The sequence below is a fragment of the Lissotriton helveticus genome, chromosome 8 (assembly GCF_964261635.1).
Source record: "Lissotriton helveticus chromosome 8, aLisHel1.1, whole genome shotgun sequence".
Lineage (NCBI taxonomy): Eukaryota > Metazoa > Chordata > Amphibia > Caudata > Salamandridae > Lissotriton > Lissotriton helveticus.
The window spans coordinates 1689552665-1689574249 of NC_136069.1; the positions used below are offsets into that span (position 1 = coordinate 1689552665).

Sequence of the window (21585 nt, forward strand, 5' to 3'; positions counted from 1 at the left end):
TGTGGATAGGCAGCCAGTGCAAGGTCCTAAGCGCAGCCGAGGCAGATGACCTCCTTGGCCAGTTCAGGACCAGACGGGCGGCAGCGTTCTGGACCAACTGCAGTCTATGCAGGACTGATCTATTTAATCCTGCATATAGGCTGTTACAGTAGTCCAGACGAGATGTTATGAGTGCTACCGCCACCGTCTTCCTGGCTGCCAGTGGAAGAAAATCAAAGAATTTTCTGAGTCCTCTGATGATACTGAATCAAGACCCTGCCACAGCCCCTGCTAGTTGCTTAAATGATAATGCTTCATCAAACCTAATCCCCAGGTTGCGGGCCGTATCGATAGTGTTTTGGGGGATCTCCGCGTCTAGCGGCCACCATATTCTGGGGAAAAAAGGGTTTTGGGGCCCGAACGGTAGAATTTCGTTTTTTCCCGTGTTACATTTGAGATGATTTTTCCTTATCCAATCGAAGGTGGCGGCGAGGCAATCTCTAAGATTTTCCTCTGCCTTCACCGTTTCGCCATCTACTACAAGGATTAGCTGAGTATCATCAGCATACGATATGGTGCTGATGTGGAAAGATGTAATCAGCTCGATCAGGGGGGTCATGTACAAATTGAACAGTACAGGGCTCAAACTTGAACCCTGAGGCACCCCTGTTGGCATTGCTTTTTCTTCAGAGCAATACTCTCCCAGCACCGTGACTTGCCTCCTATGGCTGAGGAAATTCTTTAGCCAGTCAAGCATAGTCCCTGCTACCCCTGATGTTACTAGGCTGTGGCTGTACCAGCTGCATTCCCTGGTGCAGCTGTCGTGTTATTGGCTGTTATTGTTCCTCATTGTCTTGTGCTAACAATCTGTGATTTCGTTTGCAAGGAACTCACACTGCAAGCCTTCTACCATGTGGTCTATGCGTTTGGATGCAGCACACTACTAGACTGTATGTGGAACAACAGCCTCAGTATGGACAGCGTTATTCAAGTTTGACATGGCAACAGCATCCCCAGAGGCAGACATTTCATATGAGAGAAGAAGTTATGTGACAGATCCGAAAGACTCTGCCACAGAAACTAAGAAGCACATGATACCTTTCCAGACTGCACCAACCTTGCTGCGGAATGCCTGAGACCAGATGGCAATCCTCAGCTAAGGAGCCTGTACGGATTTCATATCCAAACCCCAGAACATCAGAACCAAAAAGTAACATGAACAAGAATCACATTCCTCTGCTGTTGGAGGGATTATCTGCCTCACCAGGAATACAGCAAAAACATTCCTCAATCAGTGATACTGGGTTAATTTTGGAATACTTACAAAGCAAAACACTTTAAGACAAATTCTCACCTTATTACCATTGAATAATAGGTCAAGACATTAAACTTCAAGATGACAATGCTTCAGGATGTCACCCAAATGATGAAAAAATGACAATGTAGTTACAATATGCATATTTCCACATCCTAATAAATCCAAGGCACCAAGAGAACCTAAAATGTGTGCTAAGTGGCACACATTACAGACAGGTACTTCTGGTTTATAAAGTGTCTAACAGTAGTAAAAGAGCTCCTAAAGGTAGGGAGCATGTGTGTGTGTACCTATGTCAGGAACGTAGTGTCTTGTGAGTTAGAGATAGCGGGACTCTTTTGGTTCTGGATGGACTCTATAGAACAGTGATGTAAGTGCTTGGGTGTGGTTGATAGAATTCTTGATGTAGAATGTTCAGTTAAAAGTTACACGCTGAGGAATAAAGGCGTGCAATAACAAGCTCTGTGTGCTGCATGATCCTTTACATGCCACGAGGCTGGGGAGGCTGCTACACGGATGACTGGAGTGTAAAAAGGAATGTTCCAAATGTGTTTCATCAAAGCCAGAACATCATAGACAACAACAGTTTGATTGTATTCCAGTTAGGCTTCACAGTCAATTTAGAGAAATTGTCTCCAATCTACATATAACATTTGCTTTGACTGGAAATAGACACAGTAAAGCATTTGTGACTCCCTCATAAAAAAGACTAAAGATATTTCATTTCATATTGAATTGAATTGAATTGACTAAAGATATGTCAGCACCACATTTGCCTTTATGAGGGGCCTCAATCTCTGAGCGGTTGTCATATGATTGAAGCTTCATTAGTGTTTTACCCTCCTAGAAGCAGTGCAGTTTAATGGCCCATGCACAGGTTTAAATTGGGATGCACTCTTGCTGTGGTACCTCACGGAGGGGCAGGGGCATCACTAATGTTTCAGTGGATGATGGGGAGCTGCAAGAAAGCCTCAGCCACACCGAATGCTTTTATTAAAAATGCTCCCTAAGTCTCCTCTGGACACATATCCATGACCCGACAAGAGGCTTCTTATTATTTCAAAGCTTCGTGAGCCTGTGCTTTGTACATGAGCTAAGGATGACAGGTTTTTTTGTGGTTGGTCCAATCACTGCTGTACCAGTCTGACTAAAGTAAATGGAAGGGCTCAGATAAATTATTTGAATTTAACCCTTTAAGTGCTGCCGTCGGCCAACGGTCGTCACGGGCACTACCTCCCCAGTGCTGCGTGCGACCGTTGGACGTCCATTCAGCACTGGATAATGGACAGCGCAGCACTGGGGAGGTATATTTACGAAGCTCCTAAGGTGTTAAAATGCTAAATGTATGAAGTTGATGATGAACAATGGAACAATGCAATGTTTACAATTGAAATCATTGTCCATATTGATGTTCCCATCAATCACCACTCTTCCCTAGAAATAACCTCCAGTCTTGCCGCGTTACAACTTCAGCAACTAGTGCTGGCACCAACCCACTCTAAGGGCCACCTTCTTGATCCCATCTTCAGTAACTGTGCAGACCTCCTAGTAGGAAACTCCTCCCCCTTCGCTGGACAGATCACTTCCTAATCCCAATTTCCTGGACTACCCCTCTCACCCACCCGTCTTCCACTGCAGTCACTCGGAGGGAACGCAACTGGTCAAACTCCCCAAGCGGATTGGGCAGCAACTCTTAGAACATCCTTACCAACATGCAATTCTGACCCTATCCTAGCCAATGAAAATTATAACAGCTGGATCACAAACTCACTAGATCTTGTACTTCCCATAAAATGCACCATACCCAAGAGCAGAACTAAAACGGACCTTCGAGAAAAAACGGCAATGCAAAAAACTGGAGAGGAAATGGTGCCTGGACTACTCACCCTTAAGTAAATCCACATACAGAGCTGCAAAAAAAACCTATAAAAATGAAATCAAAACCGTCCAAGCGGCCTTCTTCGAAAAGAAAAGATCAAAGCACCCGCTTCCAGGCTCAAGGAAATCTATCAAGTTGCAAAAACTCTTATTAAACTCCCAGAAAAACCTCCAGATCCCCTCAACGCCCAACCCCGTTGTAATGACCTAGCAGAGTTCTTTTACAATAAGATACAAACCATCTACTCCTCCTTTCCCAACACCCAGGTCCCCACTCCACCCATCAAACCTCCGGAGCTAGGACCCCACCCCCCTGCAACACTCGAAAGTCTACCCCTATCGACTCCTTCGCACTACAAACAATTATGCACCAGGTGAAATCCGGCTCCACCAACGACCCTGCTCCACCGCGCACTCTGGTGACAGCAATCTCACACATCCTACTCACCATTCTCGATCTGATCAATGCCTCTCTGGCCACTGGGACCGTCCCACCCGCCTGTAAATGAGCTATGGTCAAAGCTCTCCTCAAAAAGCCTAACGTAGACCCAAACAACCCAGGGAACTACCGACCAATCTCCCTACTACCCTGGCTAAGCAAGATTGCTGAAAAACATGTCAATAAGATTTTGACTGAGTTCTTAGGGAGCAACCACCTGCTTGACCCCTCCCAGACAGGATTACGACCCATGCATGGGGCTGAGACTGCCCTCGTTGCTGTGACAGAGGAGGCAAGGAAGATCATGGATCAAGGAGGCACCGCAGCTATTATCCTCCTTGACCTAAGCGCCGCCTTCGACACCGTAAATCATAACACCTTACTACACAGACTTACAAATCTCAGAGTCTCAAAGAAAGCACTCACATGGTTCGAGTCCTTCTTGTCTGATCGCTCCTTCCAAGTCTTTGAGGGCGAAATCACCTCCCCCAGCAGACCTCTGGGCTACGGTGTGCCGCAGGGCTCCTCTCTGAGCCCTACGCTTTTTAATATTTACATGTACCCCCTAGCTGAGATTGTCCGCCCCTTTGGGATAAAAATCGTCACTTACGCGGATGATACTCAGCTAGAGGTGGCCCTAAATCAACCTCACACCGAGCCCAACAATCTGAGTGTCTGTTTAGAATCGGTGACCACATGGATGACAACGTCCTGTCTCAAATTAAATGGGGACAAGACCGAGCTGATGCTCTTAGGTAACCCCCCCAGCCCCGCTATTGACTCCTTGTGGCCTTCATGTCTTGGACCCTCCCCCGTACCCAAGGACACAATTAAGAGCCTGGGCATTTGGCTGGATAAGTCTTTTAATTTTAATCACCAAGCAACTAAACTCTCCACTACCTGTTTTGGCATACTTAGGCTTATCCGGAAAATCCTCCCTTTACTACCCTTTAAGGCCAGGCAGATCATGCTCCAGGGCCTCATTCTGTCTCGCCTAGATTTTGGGAATGTCCTCTATTTAGGAGCCTCCCAAGCCACCCTAAACAAGCTCCAGGTCACACAGAACTGTGCATCATGAACCCTCCTGCAGATCCCCCGCCGTCTTCCTGTCAGATCCAGACTTAAGAATCTGCACTGGCTGCCAGTGAGGGAAAGAATTAAATTCAAAAGCATGTGTATCGCCCACCGAGCCTTCTGGAAAACAGGTGCCACCATCAATCACCCCCTGATCACCCCCTACCACCCTGATAGAAAGCTCAGATCAGCCTCCCCCTTCCTTGTGACATTACCCAGGATCAAGAGCGCCAGATGTGGGGGCTAATCATTCTCCTACAATTCAGCCAAACTCTGGAACTCCCTTCCCCTCCCCTTTCGATCTGAACCTAATCTACTGACCTTGCATAAAAAGCTAAAAACCCTGCTGTTTACCAACTCTGACTAGGCCCCTACCTCTCACCCATGCGCGTCTGTCTACAGTGCTAGGATGCCTCAGGGTAGCCATTCCATCCCTAGTAAAAAGGGTACTTATTACTTGAGAAGGACTCACATCCTAATAGCCCAACATCCTACAAGACATTATTAGTGATGCCATCAAGTACGTCATTTAACATGTCATGAGTGATGTAGCATGTGTACGTTATAGTTTACTTAATAAACTATACTGGTGAATTTCCGAGCGCAAACATTACTTTTTGCCTTACTTCAACTTGCAACACACACACACACACACATATATATATATATGTATATATATTGGTCATCCTGCTGGGCACTCGAGCTGGAGTACAGCCCATGTCCAGCAACTGGAGACATCACCTGATGTGAGGAGAGGCTCTGTCACTGCACAAGCACCCTTATGGACTGCATCTACCAGCATGCATTGCTTGGCAGGCTGAAAGCGCGTGTGGTCAAGACATCGCCCTTTGGAGGAGGAGCATGATGACATCATTAAGGAGCAAGTTTCCACTCACATGCACCTTGTTTCAACCAGCAAAGAGAGCGCGGAGACCCAGGAACAGGCACTGATGAGAGCCATTTGGAAGGCTTGAACCGCGTCTGCCTTAGCGTTTCAAGGGGACTGCTAGCACCACGTGCATAATATTTTAATAAAACCCTTGCCCTTGAACTCCGGAGTGTGCTGTGCTTTTTCCGATGAGTAGGAGGTACTGGTTTTATATATATATATAATACATCAGTGAGCAAGGACACGGACGTGCCCGAAACGCATCTGATGACATTCTTTTACCCACATGTTGTAAAATAAAATACAGCAACTTCATACCAACTTGCCTCGAAGTGCTCAATTTGCTGTCTGCGTGCCTTTCTGTGCGGCTAGCACATCGGAGATAGGCTGGATCGATATATATATATATATATTCACTGAAAAAACCATAGGTTATAGACCATATATAGTTAGGAAATAGCATTTAGAAAACCTTATTTTACTCACACAAAACCATTGAAATTCCATATATAGTTAGTTGCACTAACTATATATCGCGCACCTGCAATCCACTGCTGATGATGTCACATATTACATCATTCATGACATGGTCAGTGACATCACTGATGACATCACTGATGACATCTCAAATGACATCACTGATGACATCACTGATGACATCTCATTTGACATTACTGATCACATCACTGATGACATCATTCATGTGATGATACAATGAACCTCTTCAGACTCTAATATAACCTTAGATACACTCAGTGTAAACAGACACTCACAGACTGTCACTCATCCATGGAGTTACTCACACACCTAGTCAGTCTTGCAAAGAATCAATCACACCTCGATTTCCTCAACTATATAGTTATACACACCTTACTTATTGGAACATATAATAACACATATTTACTCTGTTATACAATCCCTGATACAAGTTCACAATAATCCATACAGCCACTCACACATTCACTGGCTCTTATGCACAGTTATTTATATATGTCAACTATCACATGTACTGTGTTTTACATATGTACTTACTTTGACATGTAGCACTGAGATATCCATTCACTCACCAATACACTCATGCACACAGTCAACCGCCCATACAGATGTTTCCACATGCACTTTTGAACCCATACATCTAGTGAATCAACTGCTCACACATCTATGCACAGAGTCATACACCTCCCAGACACCCACACACACACTCAGTCTCCCATACAAATACTTGGGCAACTAATCAATAACCCATATAGTTAGTCATATAGCTAATGATCAACACATGCATCAGATTACAAAACAACAGACACAATGATGCACAATTTAAAACAGTTTTGTCACTAACCCATGCACTCAGTGAGACACATTTAATCACTCACTTATACAGTCAGTCATGCACCTACTAAATCCTTCATCCAGACACTTATACATCCACTCATTCTTCAATATGTAAGACATATTTTAACTTTACAGAAGCATACAGTCACTGGATGTTGTCATCAGTGATGTCATCAGTGATGTCATTTGAGATGTCATCAGTGATGTCATCAGTGATGTCACTGACCATGTCATGAATGATGTAATATGTGACATCATCAGCAGTGGATTGCAGGTGCGCGATATATAGTTAGTGCAACTAACTATATATGGAATTTCAATGGTTTTGTGTGAGTAAAATAAGGTTTTCTAAATGCTATTTCCTAACTATATATGGTCTATAACCTATGGTTTTTTCAGTGAATTTTCAAGGTTTTGTAAATGCTAATTCCTAACTATATATGGTCTATAACCTATGGTTTTTTCTGTGAATTTCATTGGTTTTTTAACAGCTAATATCTGTAGCTGTAAAATGTATTCTTCTTTAAATCCAAAAATATATTTTATATGTTTATGAATAATTTTTTTTTAAAATATTTTTTTTTCTTCGTTCCCGCTTCGCGAATCGGGAAGCTTCCCGTTAGCTGACCTTGATGCCGCGAAATAGACCGCGAGCCGGTAAACGTTTCTTTACCGCAAGTGCCGCGTTAGAAAACAACATCGTGACGCCTCCCGTCCGCATGACGTTCCACGTTGTCGCGTGATACGTCATATGACGTGCTACGTTAGCGAACTGGTACGCGAAGCGAGTGCCAAAGCGCAGGTTTCTGGAAGCAAACCGGGAGGCCCTGCAAAGCGCTTAACGTAAACACAGCAAGTCATGTGACTTGGTAATAACACTTTTCATTGGTTCATTTCACTTTTGGTTTCCTAATGATGTAAGACTAGGTCATATAATCTAAAATGAACACTTTTGATTGGTTGAGAACTCTTGTTTTTCCCAAATGATGAAAATCCCTCCTTCTTTCCTCACTCTGACTTTCATCATTGTGAGAGAAAGACCCTTTGTGATCACTGAGCAATGGCTTCTTTAGTAGCTTCAGCTGGTGCTTCCCCACCACCTCCACCACATCCAAGGAAGAGTGGACCACCTGCTCAAGTTGTAATTCAACAAGAAGAAGAAGAAGAGGAACAGGAGGACGAGCACGAAGAGAGGCAGTTTTTGCCTGAGCAGCCCAAGACGTCTCACCGGAAAGAAAACTTCATTTGGCAATTTTTTAAAATTCCCAAAGGTCAGAAAAAAGTAAATGCAAGATACGTAACTTGCCTTATATGTCAAGATAGACTGTCCAGAGGGACCGACAAAAAATACAGTTTCGGAAACTACACAATGCATCGCCATATGACTAGGTGGCATCCTAACAACTACAGTGCTGCACAGTTTCGGAACGACCTAGATAATCTCCCTATTATGGCCAGAAGATCTGTTGTACCGGAAGTAACGGGACCAGAGGGCAGGGAGATGGTGCCAAATATACAAATGAGATTTGGTGAAGTAAAACACACCTGCGTATTTTGCGATGGATTCATTTCCTACGGAGAAAGAAGCATCACTCTGATCAACAGAGCTATTGACTATCATATGCAAGTTTGTCCGAAACGCCCAAAATAATAAATACTTCTTTTTTTTGTTTTGTTGCTCCTGTTGAGCCCTTTACAATGAATCGTTTTCATTGCCCCCTCCAAGAAAAACCCCAAAAAATATAAAACTGTTCCGAAAAATTCAAAAACAGTAAAAAAATGTTCAGAAAAATAAAAAAAAAAGTTCTTTTCAGAACTACCTCCCCGTTATTAAAAAATTGGTACAATATTTGGAACTGTGCCAACCTCTATTTCTCTTAGTTCGCTTCCTAGTTCGCTCGCTGGTACGCGAACTGGAAGCGAACCAAAAACAGTAAGTATAAGGGAAGGAAACACACACTTATGTTAAAAGAAAGACAGCTATAGGGGAGTAAACTAGAGATACTATTACCCATAATCCACTACTGATGATGTCACATATTACATCATTCATGACATGCTCAGTGACATCATCAGCAGAGGATTGCGGGTTTTTTGGCAACATGCCTTATCCACGGTTTAATAACGCTGCCTTTTGCTTTATATAAGTTTTCAAATTGTATGAAATATATACCAATAGGTCTTTATGAACCTTTAGGTAGTGCTTTTGTTCATGAGGTCTGGTCGCTTCCATACACATACAGATGTTTCAAAGATGATCAAGAAGTTTATCTGAATGGAGAGGAATGCACTGAGACGCCAGATCATTCACTAATGTGTAGGCACATACAGTTACACGATTCATGCAACAAACACCGACCAAATATGGCTTGCGTGTTGCAAGGCACGCCAGTTCCTGCTATCATCCCCACGTTCAAGTTGTTGGAAAATGGTAGTTATTTGATGCTCAATAATGAAGATTGTTCTGAGTTAATTAAAAAGTATTCCTTTTATCGTAACAGTAAGTGAACGGGTTATTTGCTGCAGAAATGTTCTATTTCCTCCCACACATGAACATAGGGAGTTTTCAATCTGGCCACAAATACCAACCTTGGGACACGTTTCAACGGCATGACAAGAATAAGAGCTCTTTTGTCTCAGAGAGAGGTGGCCTTGAGTTCGGCCCGTGAAACTTTCGTACTTCACATAGCGAACACCCGTACACAGGTTTGCCTTTCAATTTCAGCAACATGTTTCCGACTATCTTTAACGCATCCTCCACAAAATCCCTGGCACACTTTTTTAAAGTTGTTACCAGTGGTCTCGTGACTTCATTTGAGAAAATCTTTGGAGTCATCCCTGCTCCCTTTCATTCCATTTTCTCCACTCTGGTTCGTGGATTGCATTTTTACTTGCATTACCAGCGGACGCTCTTGTGCTTTTTTACATTTTTAAATATGGATGTCCCTCCTATGCAACCTCCGACCCTGCAGCTGCTGACACTGTTCCGCAATCGCATGCTAGAATATTATGGCACAATGCCGTTGGCGATATTAAGCACGGCATATGGATTATCTTTTCGGTTCTCCTACTTCACCTGTGTCCAGCCTGTATTTCACTGCCTGACCTGTGATTTCGATTGGGCCATTGATTTGTGTCTCTGCGGACCGGTTTCTCCTGACGTCGACTTTAATCAGCTGATGACTCCTATCATTACTCACGAGTTGATTTGTCCTGGCGAAAGGATTATGGCTGTGGCATTGATGCATGGACTACTTGGTCCCTGGAATTTACTGGCGGCAGCACAGTCTTTCTTGGAACACAGCTTTCTTGAAAACCCACCGAGCTGTCCTCTGATGGTGATAGAGGATCCGGTGCTGGGAGAGCACGTATGTTCTTTTCCGCTTTTAAATTGGATGGCTGAACTGTTTTCGGATGAAGACGGTGACTTCCTATTGGAGGCTGTTGCAGCTTATTTTGCATACACAGTTATGTCATAGACCTTTTTCATGTTTGATATGCTGAGTACTAGCATTTCATTGACAATTCATTGACTTATTTGTCAAGTTTTTATTATTTACCTTGCCTATTGGCTTAAGACTCGATAAAGTACTTGGCTGTTTTATTTTTCTTTAGCATTGAATTTTCCTAGTTTTTAATGCTTTACCTTGCGGACCGTCCACATATAAACTTGCAATCTGCTCTCATGAGATGGCACTTCTATTATCTTATTCAGTTCGTTTCCGGATCATGAGGAGGTGTCATCTAGGTCCTGGATATCTTTACACCGTGTTAAGTTAGCATGGGCTCATTACCGGTTTAAACGCCATTTTTCCTTTTTTGCAACTTCTGCACACGACACTTAGTTGTTGCTTTAGCTTTCCACCTAGTAGTTCATCGTGGTTTACATGAGAATAATATGTTATTGGTCTACTATCTGCTTTACTTGTTAAACTATATCTGTACAGCGAGTGCTAAAGTTTCAAGAACAACACGATACAGAATTGTTATGAGGTCTGATCTCCACGACTTCATACTCATAACATAAGTGCAACTTCTGCCAATTCTGGGCATGAGGCGGGTTTTATATTGCTTTGCCGAACACACATACACAACAGTTGATGCGGTTCACATGAAGAGAGAGCTGGTGTATGCTGATGTGATTCCTTCAAATCTAAGACACTAAAGTATGGACACGCCCTAAACCAACACAAAGAGACCTTCTTAGCAAATAATATAATATGTGTATTAGGGAGGGTGAGATATAAGCAGCCGCGGGCCGTGGAGGGAGTTACGATGGGGCAGGGAGGCGGGGAGGGGGAGAAGCAGGGTGGAGCCCTCTCTACCTTGCCCCTCCCCCTCCCCGCCTCCCTGCCCCACCGTAACTCCCTCCACGGCCCGCGGCTGCTTATAAGTGTTGCTAACTCTTATTCATTTACAGCATGTTAACATACTGTCACCATTCGCTTTTTATGTACTAGTAACTATGCTGGTAATTTTGCTACTGATAATATGTGTACTTGTATTCTCCACCCTGCTTCTCCCCCTCCCCGCCTCCCTGCCTCACCGTAACTCCCTCCACGGCCCGCGGCTGCTTATAAGTGTTGCTAACTCTTATTCATTTACAGCATGTTAACATACTATCACCATTCACTTTTTATGTACTAGTAACTATGCTGGTAATTTTGCTACTGATAATATGTGTACTTTTATTATCTAAGGTACTACGCCTGAGAAGACGGCATTAGTAAATAAACATTTCAAATACACATGTGTTCTTCTTAACTCCATGTTCTGGTTTCTAAGAAATATATAACGACCGACTGTTCATGAGTTCCACGTATCCTGAGGTACTATAAGTTCATATTCTGGATTGTCTAAACATTGAGAGTTTGTTATATCCAATGTGACACTGTACCTAGCTTGCTAAATAGTTTTTGATTACTAACGTGAGTTTTGGGACACCCTAATTCGCCGAGGTTCCAATCCTCTGTCCACAGTTCTGTGTGAGAACAGAAACCCTGCGACAGGGGCACCCCCGACCCTTGCTGGAGCTTCATCACACTTGCGATACAACTCCAGCAATGCGCCACCTTTACGGCACAGATACATCACGCATCTGTGCTGTTTTTGCCCCATGATGCGCCGCATTGTAAATGCAGCACACCATAGGTGACGGAACAGCGGCACAGAATGACTAACACATCCCTGGTGATGCGCCAGTCATCATAAATCTATCCCTATGCTTCTTATCTTGTTAGAGATGAACCGCCATATGTATCATAAAAGTTATTTGCATTTCCTAAATAGCGAACTTTAAGGAATAAATAGCGATTCTTTACCATTCCTAGTTTGCGATGAGCTATTTGCTAATTAGCCGAATGTAGCCCAATGAAGCCCAATGTAGCCCAATGTAGCCCAAAGATGGCCGCCAGACACACAAAAAAACAAATGTAGCCCAAATATCAGCCAGATGTAGCCCAACTATAGCCCAGTGACAGAATGACCAATCAGCTTCGCAAACCTCCGTTACGCGAAGCGGAGCGCTGTTACAGATATATATCTTTTTTTGAACGTTAATTTCTCAAAATCCACTGGAGCACATATATTGAGACCTAGCAAAGGCACATCGGGCTACCAGTCCCTAATATTTTGCCAAGTTTCGTGCAAATCCATTCAGCCGTTCAATTATTATTTTTATTTTTTTTTTTGCCCCGCGGGGCCCTTTTAAAACCTCCACATCAAACCTAGGGGGTCAGCGAGGATCTACTATGCCCCCTTATAGTTATTTCCCCCTTTGTTTTGACCTCCTCTTGTCTCTCGATCCTACCGAGAGACAAGATGGCGGCCGCTACGGACTGTTTGGAATGTTGACAGACGCCGGAGAACCAATCAGCTTCGCTTCACAAAGCTCCGTTGCGCGAAAAGTCCGCGAACCAGAGCGCTAACCGGTCCGCTGTTACAGATATATATCTTTTTTTAAACGTTAATTTCTCAAAATCCACTGGAGCACATATATTGAGACCTACAAAAGGCACATCGGGCTACCAGTCCCTACAATTTTGCCAAGTTTCGTGCAAATCCATTCAGCCGTTCGGGCTAAAAGTGAGGCCAACCGCCCTATGGAAAACTCAATGTTAAAAACACGTTTTGGGACCCCCCTTTTTTCTCGGCCCCCACTGGACGAACCCCCCCCAAATTTTTAAGGGCTGCTCAGAAACAAAATGTGCCATTTTCCTGAAAATTTCAGCCGATTCCGTCCACAAACGCCAAAGTTATTAGACATAGAATTTTCAAAAAACCCATAGAGAAAAAATCCTAACTATATATACCTACTGGCGACCGCCAGTAGGTAATATATATATATGTATATATATATATATATATATATATATATTCACTGCAAAAACCATAGGTTTCACACATGTTATAGTTATCTGGACATTTCACTCATACAAAACCATTGAAATTTCCCCGTTATAGTTAGTACAGCTAACTATAACTTGCGCGCCCGCAATGCACTGCTGTTGACGTCACATATTACATCACTCATGGCATAGTCAGTGGCATCACTCATAACATCACTGATGACATCACTGATGACATCATCCAGTGAATGTGTGTCTTTTTAAAAAATAAATATTTTTATATAGGTATATCTAAAGGTCGATGGAAGGATAAATGGGTAAATAAGTGTCTAAATGGATGTTTTTTTGTAAAATTGATTGTATAACTGACCTATTAAGTGTATCTTAGTGAATACATGTATTATCGAGTAATGTTTAAATCTGTAAATATCTGTATCAGTGTCTCACTTTGTGTATAAGTGGCTGCATGGGTTGGTGAGTCGCTAAATGAGTGTCTATATGGGTTATTAGTTGGTTTTTTGAGTATCAGTATGAGTGTCGGTATGGTTTGGTGGGGGGTATTACTTAGCGTACAGATGCATGAATGACTGACTCACTGTTTGTATGTGTTTTGAACACAGCATGTATGCAGTACTGTATGGGTGGATGAGTGGATGTATGGGTGTGTTAGTGAGTGAATAACTGTCTCAATAGTATCTTTATGAGTAACTACATATGTTTTAAACTAGTATATGTGAGTATTGATGTATATATCTGAGAGTGAGAGATTGCAAGAGTTCCTGTATAAATAAGTATGGGTTTCTATAAGTGATTGTTTAAGAGAGTAAGTATGTGTATGTTTCTGTAGAAGTAAGTGTAGTGGTGTTTGTATAGCTGTATATTTGCATGTCTGAGTTTGTGTGTGAGTAACTCTATGGATGAGTATCAGTGTGTAACAGGATGTATAAGTGTATGAGTACATATGATGAGTGAGTACATGTATGAGTGACTATATAGAACTGTTGGTGAATGAGTGGATGTGTATGTAGATGTTGGAATTACTGAATAGGTTGTTGTAACTGGTATTGGTATCTCCATTTTTTTATAAATGTTAGTTTCCATTTTTGAATGTGTGTATCAAAGGTTATATTAGGGTGAGAGGAGGTCTGCCACTCTTTCACAAGGATGATGTCATCAGTGATGTCATTTGAGATGTCATCAGTGATGTCTGACCATGTCATGAGTGATGTAATATGTGACGTCATCAGCAGTGCATTGTGGGCGCACGAGTTATAGTTAGCTGAACTAACTATAACGGGGAAAATTTCAATGGTTTTGTATGAGTGAAATGTCCAGCTAACTATAACATGTGTGAAACCTATGTTTTTTCAGTGAATTTCTAAGGTTTTTTAAATGCTAATTCCTAACTATAACGTGGCTGAAACCTATGTTTTTTTCAGTGAATTTCAAAGGTTTTGTAAATGATCATTTTTAAATGTATTAATTGTTATATTTTTTTATACTGATTTACTACATTGTATTGATTTTTAGATATTTTATTTTTTAAATTACATTACATATTATTTAATATAAATTGAAAAAAATGTTTTTAAAAATATTGAAATTGTAATATATATTTTTTGATTTTATATTTTTTTAATATATATATTTTATATAACAGGCAATGATATCCTATGGAAGGAAATTCAAGTTACAGTAAGTATGGTTGGATTACTTTTCAGGATCAATAGTGGGCTGAAAGATGCAGCACTGAGGTCTCTACTGATAACAGGTGAGTAAACCGGAATTCGTAGTTTGGCTGATTTTAGAGGAATATTTTGCTGAATAGTGAAGGAAGGGGGCGGGGCCTGAAGTGACATGTGTGCAAACACGCCCTGTGGTGAATTTTAAGTTGGAGAATTAATGCCTCTTCCCTGGTACTTCCAGTATGCGCCAGGGAGCTGCAGAGAGGTGTTCAGAGGCCACGCCCCCTTTTTACAACACTGCAACGCAGCTCCGTGGCACTTACTGAAGGTACCTGTTGGGATAGCTAACATGCTGCTCCCCATGTAGAAAAGCAATCAGCTTTGGATTTTGGAAGAGAGAGCAGGTTTCCTGCTCTCTCTTCCAAAAACCAAAGCAGTTTGCTATGGTGGCGCCCGTCCTACCAAAGCAAACAGCAGGTCCCGGGGGCACGCACCCCTGGACACTGCAGGAGCCGGCCCTGGGGGGTGGCGTTCCCCAGGGCCACCACAAGGCTCCAGGAGGGGGGGCCACGTGGCCCCCCTCCCAACAGTTAAAAGCCCCGGGGTGGTGTCACGGACCCCCCAATTTCAAAATGTAGTTGCCCAGGGAGGTGGCGGTCCCCAGGTCGTGTGGGAGGGCTTGAGCCCCCCACACAGGTTTTTTTTTAAAAAGAAGTCATGGGGGGGTGGCGGTCCCCAGGGCTGCGGGGGGCCTTGTGCTCCCACTATTATACTTACTTTGCCAAGGGGATGCGGTCCCCGGGGCAGTGTGGGGGGGGATTGGGCCCCCCCACACTTTTTTTTATAAAGCCCCGGGATTTGGCCCCCCGGGGGCTAATTAGAAAAAAAGTAGACCGGGTTTTTTTTTCACGGGGTACACATATCCCGTGATTTTTTACATTTTATTTTTTATTTTTTTGGGCCTTGGGGGTTCTTGTGGGACCCCCTGAGCAGGCCTAGGGGGTCAGGGTGTTTCTACCCTGCCCCCTTTTCGCGTTTTTCGCGTTTCTTTTTCTGTTTTCTTGTGCCTCGGTTCTACCGAGGAACAAGATGGCTGCCCACACTTCCTGGTTTGGAGTGTTGACAGCCAATTAGCATAAAGCTCGTGCTCGCGAGGATACGCGTACGGTACTTTGTCTATAGATATATCTATGATTTTACTTTTGATTTTCTCAGGAACTACTGAACGGATTTACACCATTTAACAAAAAGCATAAACTGTGAACCAAACTCTGCCTTTTTGCCAAATATGGTGTAATTCCGTTCTGCAGATCGGGCTGTAGCATCACTTAAATGTCCCTATGGAAAATTGCATGGGGAAAACACGTGATGGGACCCCCTTTTTTTCTCGGCCCCCGCTACACGAATCAACCCGAAACTTTCAGGAAAGGAGCGGGCCATCTTCTTAGAGAATAACACAGAGATTTGTCGACGGGCGCCAAAGTGATTCCACATAGAATGTTGCAGATTTCCTATAGAAACTAGGTCCTAACTATAACTACCTACTGGCGACCGCCTGTAGGTAATATATATATATATTCACTGAAAAAACCATAGGTTTCACACCAGTTATAGTTAGCTGAACATTTTACTCATACAAAACCATTGAAATTCCCACGTTATAGTTAATTGGACTCACTATAACTCGCGCGCCCGCAAACCACTGCTGATGATGTCACATATTACATCATTCATGACATGGTCAGTGACATCACTGATGACATCACTGATGACATCTCAAATGACATCACTGATGACATCTCGAATGACATCACTGATGACATCATCCAGTGACTGGGTGTTTCTGTAAAGTTTAAATATATTTTACATATTGAAGAATGAGTGGATGTATAAGTGTCTGGATGAAGTATTTAGTAGGTGCATGACTGACTGTATGAGTGAGTGATTAAATGTGTCTTACTGAATGCATTGGTTAGTGACTAAACTGTCTGAATGTGTGCATCAGTATGTCTGTTGTTGTGTAAGCTGCTGAATGTGTTGATCAGTAGTTATATGAGTGGCTATATGGGTTATTGATTGGTTGCCCAAGTATTTGTATGTGAGGCTGAGTGTGTGTGTGGGTGACTGGGAGGTGTGTTACTTGGTGTATAGACGTGTAAGCAGATGATTCACCTGGTGTATGGGTTCAAGAGTGCATGTGGAAACACCTGTATGGGCGGTTGACTGTGTGCATGGGTGTTTTGGTGACTTAATGGATATCTCTGTGCTACATTTCCAAGTAGATATGTAAAACACAGTGCATGTGAGAGTTGGCATATATAAATGACTATACATGAGAGCCTGTTATTGTGTGAGTGGCTGTATGGATCAATGTGTACTTGTATCGGTGAATGGTATAAGAGAGTAAGTATGTGTTAGTATATGTCTGTATATTTGAGGTGTTGTCTGTATAACTGTATAGATGAGGAAATGGGAGTGTGATTGATTCTTTGCATGACTGATTAGGTGTGTGAGTAACTCCATGGATGAGTGGCAGTGTGTGAGTGTCTTGTAGGTGTATGAGTGCATGTACAGTGCACTGTAAATAACTATTGACAGGTAGGCGTTTTATAACTTTCGTTTGATGTACACTGGGGAAGAAAACTGTATCTGGAAATAGCTTTTGAAATGTTAGGCGAATTATAACTTTATAAACACTGTGAGTTCGGTGAATGTACTTTTGACGTATATTTTAATGCATTTTTGATAAAAGTTAGATTGTTAAGTAGGCAGGTGGAGTTGAATACATTGCTAACTGATGTGAGTTGTTATGGAAAATTGTAATTATTGTAAATATGTGATTTGTGGTCACAATGATGTAATGTATTTTTCTTTTTTTAAATTTATTTTTCAACAGCCCTGATGATGTCCGTTATCGGACGAAACGCGTCGGCTGTCTGTTGTTTTGATTAGTCTGGATTTACTTGGAATATTAAAATTAACTTTGGAAGCTGTCGTCATTTTGTGACTGATACTTGAATAAAGTGAAAAATTTGGGAATCAATGATCTTTGACCCTGTGATATTTATATTAAGTGGGATCCGCTCCCTCGAATCATTGGAGTTACATTGGACATTTTTGGGATCTTTGGACGGTGGATCAATTTGGGGTATTGAGCGGACAGCATACCAAGAAAAGACAATTCTGTGAATTTCATTTATAAATTTGGTTGTTTTCTGTGCTACAGTGCGTTTTGCCCTCACCGTTGTCTTTTTGAGTATAGTGCATATGATAGTGTTGTATTGATGAGTGTCTGTATGTATGAGTGATTGTATGTGTGAATGAGTGGATGTGTGTGTAGACCTAGGAGTCAGTGAGTGCATATGTAGTTACTGGTATTGGTGTGTCAATAATTTCATGAATGGTAGTTTGTATTTAACACTTGGTGTATCAAAGGTTAGATTAGAGTGTGAGCAGGTGCATCGTATTATCACATGGATGATGTCATCAGTGATGTCATCAGTGATGTCATTTGAGATGTCATCAGTGATGTCATCCGTGATGTCATTTGAGATGTCATCAGTGATGTCATCAGTGATGTCACTGAACATGTCATGAATGATGTAATATGTGACATCATCAGCAGTGGATTGCGGGCGCGCGAGTTATAGTGAGTCCAACTAACTATAACGTGGGAATTTCAATGGTTTTGTATGAGTTAAATTGTTAGACCTGTCAGCCCTAGGGTGGTCTTTCCCTGTGTTTTTTTTGCCCTTGCCTCATTTTTCCCATTATCTTTTTGTTGGCCCTTAGGTCTTCGGGCACCTTTTCATGGCTAATCCATGTTAGGGTGCAGGTGCTCTCTACTTCAAACATGGCTGCCACTGGCCCCTGCTACTGCACAGTGGTCTTTTTAGTCTAGCACCCTAGTTGCCAGGAGCAGGCTGGATCCCCATACAATGTTGCAATGCCAGCCACCCATCCCCTGTCCATAGGTAGAGTGGGGAAGCTCCTGGAACCTTCCAGAAGAAAGGCGGAGCTGATTTTTGCCACCTTAGAGAGTGGTCACCTGACCTGGGCATACTTAAGCAAGGGAGGGAACTTTTTCTAGTCAGTTGGGGCATCATTGACCTGGGGAACCCATGCAGGAGTTTTAGGCGGGAGGGCCTAGTTAGGAACCTCTGCTACTGGGAGTGACAGGATTTAGGTGCTGCCTCTTAAGCTGGGTGAGGTGTCCTAGACTAGCCCCCTGATCTGGCCCAGCGGTAGGGAACCCCAGGGTCCATCTGCAGTGACTGAGGAAAAACTCATCAAGCCTTCAACTCAAACCCCCCCCCCCACTTCAAGAAACAAACATCTAAGGGCGCAGAACCATCCAAGCGCCAGGAAGAATACTTTTCTGTGAGCAGAGACTGCTGGGGGATCGACCAGGTACTGGACTGTGCTGCCCTGCGCACTCCCCACCTTCATCTGGGCCCCTCTGACCCTACCTGTCTCCCCCTGACTGAACTGTGTGCAGTCCCTGCTGAACTGAGGGAGAAACGCTATAGCCTGCTCCCCCCTAACCAGCGCTGGGTCAGAGACTGCCTTCCCTGTCAGAACCGCCGGGGGAGGGGGGCCCCCCACATCGTGAATCACCTGCAGCGCTGTTGCCCCCATCGACTGTGAAGCACTGTGCCCCGGAGCGCTGCTGCGCCTACGCAGTGCTCCCTAAAGTACTCACCCCCACAACCCGTGGTAAGCGCTAGCCTTGAGGCGCTGCTGTCTGCCCTCGGCAGCCCTCGGTGCCAGGAGAGGGCTGCCGCCGTGTTCCCTGAGGGCCGCGCCCGGCCCGAGTGTGTGCAGCTCCCCCGCGGCGGCCCCCGGAGCCTTGGGGAGGCCGCGCCGGGATTCCTGTCAGGCGGCCCTGGGCCTGTCAGGCCGTAAAGCCGTCACTACCTCCACCACGTGACGGGGGGCACCGGGCCTCGTCATTGGCCGCACCCCCGCCTTTCCTGCAATGCCATTGGTCCCACGGCCCGGCCTGGTCCCTGGCCGTGCCGCGATTGGCTGCTGACTCTCCCGCCCCCCGAGAACGCCACCGGATTGGTCCCGGGCCCTCATCATCCCCGAAAAGGAGCTGGGACTGCCCTGGGGGCCGGAGGGAGACCTGGGAAGAGCACGAGTGTGGCGCGGGTCTCCCCCACAGCCTACCACCCCCCCCTGGGGCTTGTGACCACTACAGGAGGGCTCCGTGGGTCGAGGGAGCCGTCCCCTGTGACGGCGAGTGTCCCCTTCATCTGCTCGGCCTGCCAGAGGGCCGAAGCCCTCCCTCTCCCGCAGCGAACCATCGCAAGGGCTCCCGAAGGAGCCAAAGACAACAGGTAACCCTGGGGAGGAGGGCGGAAGGCCGGTTTTGGCCCGAGTTCGCCCCTCCCCCGGGAACAGTGGTGACTGGGCCCCGTTGGCCCCGCATGAGCTTTGAAAGACTGGGAGGCCCTAACTGAGAGTCTAGGTGACTTGGGCCCAGTAACTGTGGATGCCTGAAGAGCAGGCTATACTACATTAACTGTTGCCGGCCCAGGGGACAAGATCTTTTCACCCCCCCTTGACTGTTGGTGCCTGGTGGAAGCCTCATGCTGCCAATACAGCTCATGCCTGTTCAAATGTTTTCAAGCCTGCTAATGGAATTGTGATCTTTTTCATTGTACTAAATTTCTTGCAGGGGTGGGCTTCTACAGTTCCTGATGGGGCCGAACTCTGATACTTGTTGATTCATTTCTGTACTATTTTGATGACCTGAGTTCTGGTATTGAACTGTTGATAATTACAAGGGGGACTGTTTATGATTGCTTCCTACAGGTTAATATAAACATAAGAGGAGTACCATCAGAAAATGTTTAAAGAAAACAGTCTGAGTGGGATGACTACAGAAAGAAGAGAGTCCTTCTTTTGTGCCATCAGGGTGTGCTGCGACACCTGAATTACAGTGGAGCGGGTATTCGTGTGTGAGAAGTGAAAAAAAGTGTTAAAAATTGTCCTGGTATACTTGTGTGAAAAGAATTTTTATTTGCAAGTTACTGGACAATATTAAAATCAAGTGTGTGGATACAAAAAAGGTATATTATGACCATGTGTATCACTATGTGTAGGGTCCACATGTTTCAACCCGTAGTATGGGAGTACCGGGTTTTCATCAGGACTAAAAAGAAGGAAGGTGGGTGGTCAGGACACACTAACGACCTGCCAGTCCTAAGTTCCTTGAGGCTACTGACAAAAATCTGTCGTAGTCAGAATCGTCACACCCAGGTGGGGGTGAGAAAACCAAAAAGACCTGGGGAGGAAAATAAAGGGGGTCACGAATATACATGTTACAAGCCTGTAACGTCGTGCCGTGCTGATTCTCACGTGTCTGCTTGCTTACTGTACATCCCATTCAGAAGATATTACAAACGGTAGTAGTGTGTAAGACTGCACATCATTTGATTCCTAATGATGGTGCCGACACTTATTGTGAAATATAAAAAGCCTGCCTGAGGCTAGACACTCATACTGTATCAATATCGTCGTGCTCTGTGATCAATAAGCCGTTATTTCAACAGTCGACAGCACCCATCGTTTTAGTTGTGCGTGGCTCGGCTGCTCAATGCAAATTTAGCGTAAATCAATAACGGCGTGAAACATTACTC

The 21585-nt window shown here is 44.1% G+C and overlaps 1 protein-coding gene across 1 annotated transcript in view; it reads right to left on the bottom strand.

Annotated features, from left to right (window-relative positions):
* Positions 1-21585, bottom strand: part of LOC144772139 (TRPM8 channel-associated factor homolog) — a 225455-nt gene that overhangs the window by 72899 nt on the left and 130971 nt on the right. The gene's annotated exons all lie outside the window — the stretch shown is intronic.